Below are 11,728 nucleotides of genomic sequence, written 5' to 3'. Positions count from 1 at the left end.
TCATATTTTCTGATTCTTGGTTGCTTGTTTTGGTCTCCTCGAGCATGAATATATCTGGGGTTTCTTTTGCTATAATATCTCTTGCTGCATTCACTTTGAAGGGTGTTCTCAGTCCACGACAATTCCAGGAGACCATGATCATTACTTGTTTGTTTGGTGAGATGAGGGACCTTTACCTCTATGTTAGTTTTGGTTTTTCTCATTATTTCTAGAGCTTTTCCCAAAGGAGTCCATAGGTTGCTGAGTGCCTAGTGCCATCTCCTTAGCTGCCGCTTCATGTCTCAGCTCCCTGTTGGATTTTCTTCCTGCTTTTTTTTTGGTGTTCAAAGGTTTGGAGGGACTCCTTGGATTGGTTTCTAGTTAATATTCAATCCATTGATGGGAGAGGAGGAGTGCGGAGGTTTATAGGGATTGAAGGCATGATATGGGAGCTAGGTGGATGAGGGGTGGAGCGGGGAGAGGGGGTAGATGAGGGCTCTTCCAAGGGACCAAAGGGGTTGGGGTTTATGAGGGATAAGGGGATTTCAGCATTGGGTGAGGATGGGGAAGGTTTAGTGGATGCTTGTGGTTGTGATGAGGATGGAAGAGTCTGTGTGTTGGATAATTTCTTCCACTTAACTTGCTCCCATTTGTTTTCGGGCTTTTCTGCGTTTTCATTTTCTTTCTTTTTTGGACATCTATTTTCAAAATGACCGTATTCATGACATGCCTTGCACTTGAAGGGGATTTGTTTGTAGTCCAGCTGTTGTATATGCGTCCATTGGTCAACTTTGATCTTTATTGCTTCCAGGAGGCGTTTCCCTAGATCCTGGTGCACGCATGCATGTTATCCTTTGATTCACATCTATCAATGTATTTCCCCACAACATTCCCAATTGCGTTTACTGATTCATCGCCCCAATAATGAAAAGGAAGATGTGATAGTCTAACCCATACTCGCACAACACTTGGAACATCCATTTCAGGGTCAAAATCAGGGGTCCATCGATTCAAATATAGTCCTCTCATGTCCATGAAGTATGGGACGTTCCTAAAGATTAAATCACGGTCTTCTTTGGTTTCAAACTGGAAGGTACAATACCCTCTTCCACAAAACGTTATGAACATTTTCCCATTAATTGATGATGTCCAGTTTCTTTCTACCCATTTCTGAACAGATTTGGGTGATGGCCATAAACTTGTGAACTGGCCAACCAGACCACGTTCTGCAAAGGACAACGCTGCTCATTGAGGGAGAGTCGGTGGGAGGGATATCTCAGGAGTATCATCCAGTTTCTTTACAAACTTGGTTAATGATGGCCTATTTTTTGGAGGTCCCATAGCAGAGATGAGGGATGCAAATGCATTTGATGTATCTTCATGTTCCTATTAATGGTCTGATGATGGATCTCCATCTTCTGGAGAGTCCCCTTGCTCTATTGATGCGACAGAGGGCCGCTGGTAGGTGGCTGTAAGCAGCGTGAGCCCAGGTTAGGTCACGTGTTCAGTAGCAACGGAGGAGAGCGATTTTTTTTTTTTAAATATGGGGAATCACCTAAAAATTTGGACCATTTTTCGATTTGTGCGTGTCATCCTTGCACAGGGTCCATGCTAATCTTCTCTCTAGCGTTCCAATTTTATTGGATGTCTCCATAGAGACTACAATGCAGTGTTATTCAACAAAGAATTAATGTTATTCAATTTATTATAGATGCAATGCAAGAATTTGGTTTGAGGAAAGGGGATTTTAATGAATCACGTGTGGCAAAAAAAACAAAGGAACCTCAACCACCGTTAGATGGAATGATTGGAAAATGATACTTTGGGAGATTTGCAGACATCAAAGATCCATTAGAAGAGGAAAATGACCAAACTGAAGCACATAATACTATGGAAGAAGACAATAATGAAACTCTAGAAGATGATGAACATGGATTATATGATATTGTTGATTAAATTTAATTTATGCTTGCAAATCAAGCTCAATTTTGAGAACTATTCATTAGTTATACTTGTAATGTTTTGACTTTGAGATTTTATGATAAGAAAAAGTATTCAATTATTGTTGTTATATGTTTAATATTTGTATTATCTGATTTTCACTTTAATTTTTATGTGAATCATTATTTTTTGAAAAACAAAATGCAATTATTATTAATTTTTGACATAAAATTCATAAAAAATGTTATTTTTTCTTAAAAATTTCCCATAAAAATAATTTATCTGCCATGTGATTTCTAGCAAAAAAATCTCAAATTGTGTATTTTTTATTATATCTATATTTAAAATGTGTACTTTTTGTCAAATGTTTAAAATTATTGTTTTTTTAGTGACAATGATTTGATGTACATTGAAATATTAATTAATGATACACAAATATATAGAAATTCTAACTTTAAAATATTGACCTTTTTTTAACTATGCAAAACAACAAATATTTTCATTACAAAAAAGAATTGAAAAGAAAAACAAAAAACACAAACCTGAAAAATACTTAAAAATTAAATATATCAGGGAAGAAGAAGAGGATGACTACTTTAAAAATTGTTAAATTTAAAAAATAATTATCCACACTTAATACTTTAGAAAATTTGAAGTGTCAAAAGTAAGGCCCACACCCCCAAAAAAAAAGGGGTTGATGTTGCATCAATGCTTTTCGAAATCAGCATGAAAATCACTAACATTTAAAAGAAAATGCTCATACTTGCTACATAAGAAACTTTAAAATGTAAAAAATACTCTCCTAAAAAAATGTGTATTCTGAATCAACAATTTTCAAAATTGGATGATTTTTTGCTACCTCTAAAAAGTTAGAACTTGATATAATTCTCGTTCGATTGGAAAAATTGTTTTGGATGCTTGCTTTTGTTCCACAATTATGTTCCTTTCAACTCACAGATGGTTAGTATTCTTTGGAGGATTGATATGTTGTGATAGCATGGGTGGAAACCTTTTGATAGGTGACACTGGCTGATTATGGGGCTATTCCAAGTACAAATTTAAAAGTAGTAGGTTTGGAGAACTTATAAATGGGGTTGATAGGTGTCAGTGAAAACACTTTCATAACAAAGAGGAAGTGTTAGCTTTCAATTTACTCTAAAAGTGTTTACACTGATAAATTTACATAGTGGAAATAGCTTTCTTAGTTATTGCTTGACCTCAAGTGCGTGCTTGCTTGGAATTATTATCTAGGGTATTAGAGTTATTTTGTTTGGTTGGTGGACACCCTTCATTATGGACATATGAAGAGATCCACTTATTTGGAGAACACCCTAGTTATGAGGAGGATCATTGTGCATCTTGGAGGGCATAAGGTCCTAGATAATATAGGGTAGCTTGCTCAGAGACACTTGGGCTGTAGCAATGTTTTTGTCAGGTTAGTTGACCCAATGGAATACATGGCTTAGGAATGGTGATGGAGTTTGTGTGGGCTTGGGATGGAGAGATGTGAATACACTTTGATTAGTTGCACATCTTAGAGATCATATTATGTATGACATAGCTATGGAATATGACATGCGTGCCATTGAATTATAGCACTTCACTTGTGTAGGCCTACATGATCTTATTGAAATTTGCTAGTAATGAATTGGGAACACATTGTGTAATTGGCCTTTCTTATCTCTCATATATAAAAGAAGGAGAAAGTCCCCATTCATATTTGTGTTGCTCATTCTTATTCACTTGTATATATAAATGTCACCTAGAAGATGATCATACCACTTCTCTCTCTCTCTCTCTCTTTCTCTCTCAAAGTCATTAGATTTAAAGTCTTCTTGGAGAAAATTTTAATCTAAGGTTAGGGTTTATTCCTTAGAGGTTGTTACACAACAAAAATCCAAATAGCTTAAAACTAGAAATAAAAGAATCATATTGAAGGGGAAACCTTATTTTACAATAGTACAAATGTATAAAAGATGAGATTCTTATACAAATGAATATCTATTATTATAAATAGGAGATAGAGTGGAAATGATGTATCATTGGGGCATTAACAACATAACTCAATATTTAGGGCTTGACATAGTTTTGAAATTAAGTTTTTGTGATAAAATTCTGGGGTATATTTGGTGAATAATAATAAGAGAAGATTATTTGGGTAAATAGTGTATTCGATACAGGAAGAACACCTTTAGTAACCACTCACACAACCAGATCAAATATCACGATGTTAATATTTTTACGTGGTCAAAACCCTCTAAGAGGGAAATGGTCCATGGCCCCAGTTAACCCAACCACTTGGGGTAATTTTACTAATGCAAAAGAAAATATTTTACATAAAATTGAAGGATTTACAAAGGGGACACAATAGAAGGAAGGAGGAATTAGATCCTATCCTCCATTAATGAAAAATTCCTAAACTCCTAACATAGATCGAAGTTTAGAAAAATCCACTTATATAAGATACTTTGTGAAAATGTCTGCAACTTGATCATATGTAGGGAAAAATAGCACTTCAATAACTTGATCATGAATGAACTTTCTGATGAAGTACATTTGTAGCTCAATGTTTTTGTTGCACTAATGATGAATTGGATATCTGATGATCTTGATGGCACTCTGATTGTCGCACCAAAGGGAGGTTGGATGCTACTGTTGGAATCCAAATTCTAAAGGAATCTGTCAAAGCCATATGAATTTTTGAATTGCATTAACTACTACTCAATACTTTGCTCAAAGAAAGAGCAATAACTTGCTACCTTTTACAAGCCTAAGTGACCAATCCAAAACCAAGACTAAAAAGATAGCCTATAATTGACTTCCAATCATCAAGGTCATTATCCCAATATAAGTCAATGAAACCAACCAATAAAGGATTTCCCCCTAAAGTGTAAGTTATCCCAAATTGATTTTTACCCCAAATATATCAAAGTATCCTTTTTCATTCTTTCTAATGACTTTCATGTGGTGTTTTCATATACCAAGAACAATACTAACAACAAAGGGAATATTAGGATGAGTATGAGTCAAATATAAGAGGCTACCAACTAACGAACAATACAAAGTGTCATTAACTTTAGGTGTAGTGTGGGTGGTAGTGAGTTTTACTCCAAATTGAAAGGGATAAGGGGTTGGTTTACAATCTTCCATGTGAAAACAATGAAAAAAGTCAAATTCATACTTAGATTGGGAAAATTTTAGGGTCACTACTAGTGAGGATAAGGCTATCAACATAAAAAACAAGGATTACGAGATGGCTTCCTACTTTCTTGATGTACAACTTAGAGTTACAAATGACATCAAAAGAAGTAGGTGTCAAGAAGAAAGCTATCCATTTTTGCATACCAAGCTTGAGGAGCTTTTCGAAGACCATATAGAGTTTTCTTAAGGAAGAAAACAAGGCTAGGATCACTCTGAAAATAGCTAGGAGGTTGTTTCATGTATATTTCTTCTGTTAGATCCCCATGCAAGAAAACATATTTAACATCCAATTGATGGACCTCCCATCCATTTGAGGCAGTAGGGTATGAAAAAATCACATGGAATTCATTTTAGAAACATTGGAAAAGGTTTCATTATAGTCAATTCCTTCAACTTAAGAGAATCCTTTAGCAACTAACTAGGCCTTATATCTTTCAACACCTCCATCTGGTGCATATTGTTGAGAAGTGTGGCTTGGTAGGTACTTCCACAACCCCTGGGGTACTAGGTTTGTGAGGATTTGACCCACAAAAAATGTGGTTTTGTGGGAAATGTACCCAAGAAGTGGGCTTTGGACCCAAGGTTGTAGGTTAAAGACCCAAGTGAAATTCATTTTTTATTCTATTGGGTGCATGAGGGGCACCCTTAATGGGCTAAGGGGTGTTAGCACCCTATATTTGAACCTCTAGGTTGAGAAAAGGTTTACAATGGTAACCACAAACCTCTTTTGGCTAGAAAAATGGCCTTTTCCAACCAGAGGGGGCTCCCTCACTTGAAATAAGGTCAAATTGTATAAACAATAATGCTTAAGGACATCCGACAGAGGCCATATCTGTAAAGGTAAAATAGGATTTAATGATGATGGTTGATAGACTTGAGAGGGAGGGCCACTGGGCATGGGACCATGATTCATATTTTTACACAAAATTATTAGAGCTTACATGAGACACTTATGAAAACAGAGGCAAGGCAGGTATTATTTCAAGTCATAACATCTGTCATAACATAGTGGGTGAGTTTTGAAAGTAACTTGAAAATACACAAAGATATCCAATCACATGTAACAAAGCATGAAATGAATTATGCAACATATATCTTATGATCAAATATCGAGAAGAATACCATAAAGGAGCACCTAACTAAGGGTGAATTCCATCATAGTTTAGAAAGGAAAACAATCATTCAGAGCATCAACATAGATGAATTCTGAAAACTGTTTTAGAGCCAATTTAAAAGTGAAAATTTAACAAAGACATAGAGACTAACATGCACATAAGAAGAGTCATAGAAACTTGAAATCCATACCACAAGAATCTCTGGTCAAGTGGAAAATTCTCTGCACTGATAATTTTATTTCAGCAAAATAAAACACATACACAAGCCTTCTCCCCAAATCCGAACCCTCTTTTCATGTCTTGTTCAGTTTAAATACATTTAGGTAGAATGAAAAATCATAAACTAGATACAATGTATCTTTCATCCACTAAGAGGATCAAAACAACTCAACTTAGAAACATCAAGTCTTAAAGCTGAAACTAGGATAAGGCTAAGATAAAAACTACAACATTATTTTTAAGAAAAGAAACCTTATCTTATCTACCTATTTCATCCCTATTCATTCATCCCTATCCTGGTCACTAGTATAACAATAGAAAGGTCCAAAAGTAAGGTCCAAAAATAATTGAAAAGCAAAACGACTGAGTGATGAGTTGCACAACGGTTGCGTAGTAGACTCCAACTCAACATAGTCATAGACTGTACTGACTGAAACTGAGCTGATGGGTACGATGACAATGCTACTGAGTTGGAGTAGGACCCACCAGATGTTCCTTCCCATGCTTGCAGACCTCAAAAATTCCCAGTCACCACTTGTGCAACAAAATTTCAAATTCCTAGGTTGATTGTAATTTCCTGCCCCAAAATAATGCAATGTCCAACAAGTCATCTCATATACATTATGACTCCCAAAAAGCACCAAAAATCCAAAAACCTTCACAGTTTTCCTAAAAAACAAGTAACCCTTGGTAACTGCAAAATGAGCCATTAACTACACAGATGTTGGCCTTTAGCAAAATGTAACAGAGTATATGATCAAAAATGAGAAATTTCAATCAAGGAACCTGGTCACCTCCTCCTCTTTCATTGGATGATGGTTTGGCCTCTTTACTAGAGGTTGTTTTGACTTCCTCAACTGGTTATACTACTGTAGGCAGGTCACTAGGTGGTTGTTTTGATTGTTTGACCTTCTTGAGTTGTCTCCTAGCCTTTGCCAGTTTCTGCTTCATCACCCTCAATCTTTTCCTCAAAATCATATTTCTCATGTAATAATTCTTTAGTTGTCTGTGTAGGGGAAGAGTCCATTTCATGAATACTTTGGCTTCGTCAACTGCATCCAAAGCTTCTACAACCCAAACATCAGCTTCCGAGATGGTATCATTGATGGCCCTCTTGTAGATTTCAGTATTCTTTGTTATTTGATCAACTTTCCTTTGGCAAACCTCAATCTCGTCAAACAGCCTCTGATACTCCTTCCATTCATCAAATTCTGGCTTCTCTATTGTTTGAAAGGTTTCTTTCATTTGCTCTTTCCATTTAGTTGTTGACCTTGTCATAGGCTTCCTTAGCTGCACACTGGGTTCTCTTACCTCCTCCACATCAATTACTTGTTTTCCTTTTTCCTGAGTTGTGGGTCTAGGAGACTTCTTGGGAATTTCACTTTCTTTCTTTTGGGCTACTTTTTCTACTGTGTGCATAAGCTCGTTGTTTTCTTTATGCAAATAAGCAATTTGAAGATGGGATTTGGCAAGGTTGTCCTGCAATTTTGTGAGTTCAAGATCTTTGTCCTCCATTTGAACATCTTGTTCATCCCCTGCACCTTGTTCTGGCATATCCTCTAAGACATCAACTTAAGGAGTTGGCTCCTCAATCAACTGCTTGGTAGAAAATCTAGTCCTTGACCTATGTATAAACTGTGCTTCTTACACTGGTATCTTGCTTTTTACTTTGCTTATTGTTCTCTTATCCATCCTTGTTTCGTTGACTGCCTCTGCAACTTTAGGTACCTCTGTCTCTTCCACTGTCACTTTGGCTTTAGATGCCTTTGTCTCTTTAGCTTTAGGTTATTCTTCATGTGCTTCCATTAGAGAAATGTCTGCATGAGCCAGCGAACCTGACGCTGACATGAAATTATCCCAAGACATCTTTCTTTTCTCTAACTAATGCAAAACCAATAGTTTGATCAGTGCAAAATGAAATAGACTAGGCAAGTTTTTTTCTCCTTTGGAATGAACCCTTTCTGTCATCTTTCCCAAGCTTTTAAATATATAATATGGTAAATTCAAGCTCATTTTACCAGTGAAATGCATAAGCAATCTAATGTGGTACTGATAAACCTTTCTAAGCGCCCTTCACATGTAAAATATCTCTGGATCACCTTTAACAACTGTCTGTAGTGATTCAACAAAAAAGTCCTTGGAAATGTGGTATCATATTTGTTTTTGAACCGAGGCTTTACAAAATCTTTAAAGTGTGAGGCATCTAATTCCTTCCCTTTGAACCAAATCTCACCATGTAAAGGAATTTATGTAGCTTGAGAAATGGTTTCCTTAGACACTGTAAACTCCATATTACCAATTTTGACCTTATCACCTTTGAAATTTCAGGCAAACATGCTTGCAAGTTGAAAATGATGGCCATGTGTCTGGACTTTCTCACAAAAGGATATGCACCCTGTTCTTTCGAATGCTACTCTAATTGCAGGGTTAGATTTCACCATTTCTAGACTCCTAGGCTCAATACGAACCACTTCTCCTCCTTTTGTTTTGCCTCTGCTTCTTGGGATTTCCATCTAGCTTTTTGAAACCTACAGCGCATAGTTCAACTATGTTTCGTGGCACACCAATTCTGTGGAGGAAAGGTCAACTGACAACACAATGGACAAATTGACAGCGCAATGCAAAGAGGTGACTGATAGGTTTTTTCACAAGAGTTAAATGGATTTTTTGTTGGTGCTCTGACAACCCTTTTTACCATGCAGTGTATATGATGTGTATGGAAGAAAATCATAAAATTCAACTGCCAAGCTTATGGATCAACACACCTTGACTCATATAAATGTCACACAAACCCTAATCATTTAAAATTGACCCAAACTCAAACCAAACTGTAGGTAAGGTTTGTGTAGCAATTGTGAAACAACGCATACAAACTTTATCAATTGATGTCTAACTATTTTTAAAGGAAAATTGTGGCTGGAAAGGGATATCTCCTACCTCAGAAAATAAGAGAACCCGATTTGAAGCGGTGGGAGACCTCTGCAAGGAGCTGGAGGTGGTTGTGCAACAACTGTATAGCTCCAGAATTTGTGCAGCTATAGCATAAAAATTTCCCCATAGTTGAAAAATATTGTCTTCAAACCCTTGTTGGACTACTCTTGGCCTTGTGTTGTGTAACTATCAATTTTTTTCAGAGAAGGGTGCAAACTGTAGAGTGGAGAAAGAATGAGGGTAGTATGAAAAGAAATTTAAAAATGTGCACCTTATGCTTTGTTTGGTCATGGGTATGAACTTAGGATAAAGGGTTACTATGATCATGAAATATAAATGATGGTAATGAGTCGTGGAGGGGTTTAGTAGCAGTAATGAGGAGAGGTGAGTTAAGTAGGGGGTGTGCATATTATTTTAAATGTAAATGTAGGAGGTTTATGTAAGGGAGTACATGAAATGGAAAAATTATATGGTAGAAGTAAATAAAAGGGATCATGAGTTGTCAATGGTGGAACATGGCATGATGAACAATGCTAACAACATACTCAACACAACCTTAACAAATGAACCATACTTGTTTTATTCATTGTTTTGACCAGTGATACATAACCCTTGAACCCTAAATGATTTTATATGAGCAAATTACTTGATGAACTTCTCATAGACTCGAGATCTCTCAAATTTTGTCTTGTTTTTAAGGACCCTCTATAACATGGAATTATAACAATGCCCTTAGATAATGAGTGACCTTAGAAAATTATGTTTTAGAATATGACAAAAATGGTTCATAAGTTAAAATACTACACAAAATCTCAAAATGAATGAAAGAGAAAAAGAAATTTTATCCCTAAACCCTAGGACCCTAACAAGGGGCACCTATGGATACAATCGAGTGGGTGAAAGTAAATGAGAAGAATTTTATTTCTAATGTTAATGGTGTTTGAGCATGTAGGGTCAGGTCGACTTGGGATAAATTATTGATCCTTGGTGGCAAAGTCACTCCACCAAGAACAGTGTAAGTAGAAATAAAGTTGAGCTCATTTGGTATCAAGCATAACATCATATATTAAGAAGTAATTTTTCCAAGAAGTACGAGTTGCCTCAAGAGATCATAGACCTTAGGGAGGCACGAAGTTGGATCTTATATGGTGTTTCTTGTGTTTGAATGAAGGCCAAGTTTTCCCAGATAAGTGGATGCGCTTATGTCTAATTTTCGTGTCTTAAGGAGGTCTATACTAACATATTGGAGGTATTTGCCTTGTGATGTTTTATGCCTAGTTAGGGCTCCTTTTATGCATATACAATCATCTTCGATTTTTCGCTAAAGTTTGGTATATTTGTTTAAATTTTTATGCATGTAAGAGAGCGTCGACACCCTAAGACGGTGAGACAAAGTTTGGGTTATCTCTATGATAAGGGCCACAAAACACCAATACACTAGCATAGGATTAAAGCGGGCTTAAACTAGTCTCAAAGTGTGAACATATGTATGAGCTATTGGATAATAGAGAGAAGGGCTAGTTCAGTGAAGGAGGTGGTGAACATATTCGTTGGAGATAGACGTTGAATTGGTGTGTGGAAGTTTTTTTCACTAAGGTGTGTTGGATAGAGTTTGGAAGATCTTATGTTCAATGAATTTGTCGAAGATAAAACATTGTGAGTTGTTGGTATTGTTAGCACTCCAAGAAACTCTCCTAGGTTGCAGCTCGGAGATGCCTGGTAACATATAATCTTCAATATTGTTCTCTGAACTATTGGAATAAATGATGGTTTGGATCAAGCCAGATAACCATTTCAGCTCTATTCTCACTCAAGACATGCATGAACACTCTCACCAATACAAGGCTTTAGACCACTAATGCTCAATAATTTATAGATTCAATGGATAGATGGAGAATACTGACTGTACCAGTAGATTGCATACATAAACAAAAATGAATGGCTAGCTATAGGCAGCAAAAGAGAATACTGACTGTACCGACAGATGCATATATGACCACATATGAATGGCTTAGCCACAGGCAATAAAGAAGCTTGCAAATCTAATTCATCAAAGCAGAGATAAGATGACAATTATCTGGCCTTAGACACAAAAGAAAACATGAACAAAATGTTCAAGTGCAAGAATAGAACAACAAAGAGAATGGACATTGAACATATAATAGCAAAAGAAGCTTATGTTGCTAGAATGAAGATGAGACGATTGAAGGAACAGAGGAGGAACAATCTCCAGAAGTTCAACCTATATTACATCTTACTTTCAGCTATTTATAGCCTGTTTACAATGCTCCTGAGCTCTAAGAGGTTCAGAGTCTTAATCTGTATGATCTGTCTTGTTAACT

General features: G+C 36.3%; 1 non-coding gene across 1 annotated transcript; it reads right to left on the bottom strand.

The window, feature by feature from the left end:
- Nucleotides 1-1,536: 1,536 nt before the first annotated feature.
- Nucleotides 1,537-1,639, bottom strand: LOC149234137 (U6 spliceosomal RNA). Its single transcript, XR_016246777.1, has one exon. It is a non-coding gene; the product is annotated as a U6 spliceosomal RNA (small nuclear RNA).
- Between the last annotated feature and the right edge of the window lie 10,089 nt (nucleotides 1,640-11,728).

The sequence above is a fragment of the Pinus tabuliformis genome, chromosome 8 (genome assembly GCF_031772625.1).
Source record: "Pinus tabuliformis cultivar Carrire ecotype Pingquan chromosome 8, CPIR1, whole genome shotgun sequence".
In the NCBI taxonomy this organism is placed as follows: domain Eukaryota; kingdom Viridiplantae; phylum Streptophyta; class Pinopsida; order Pinales; family Pinaceae; genus Pinus; species Pinus tabuliformis.
This window is presented reverse-complemented; position numbering and strand designations above follow the sequence as displayed.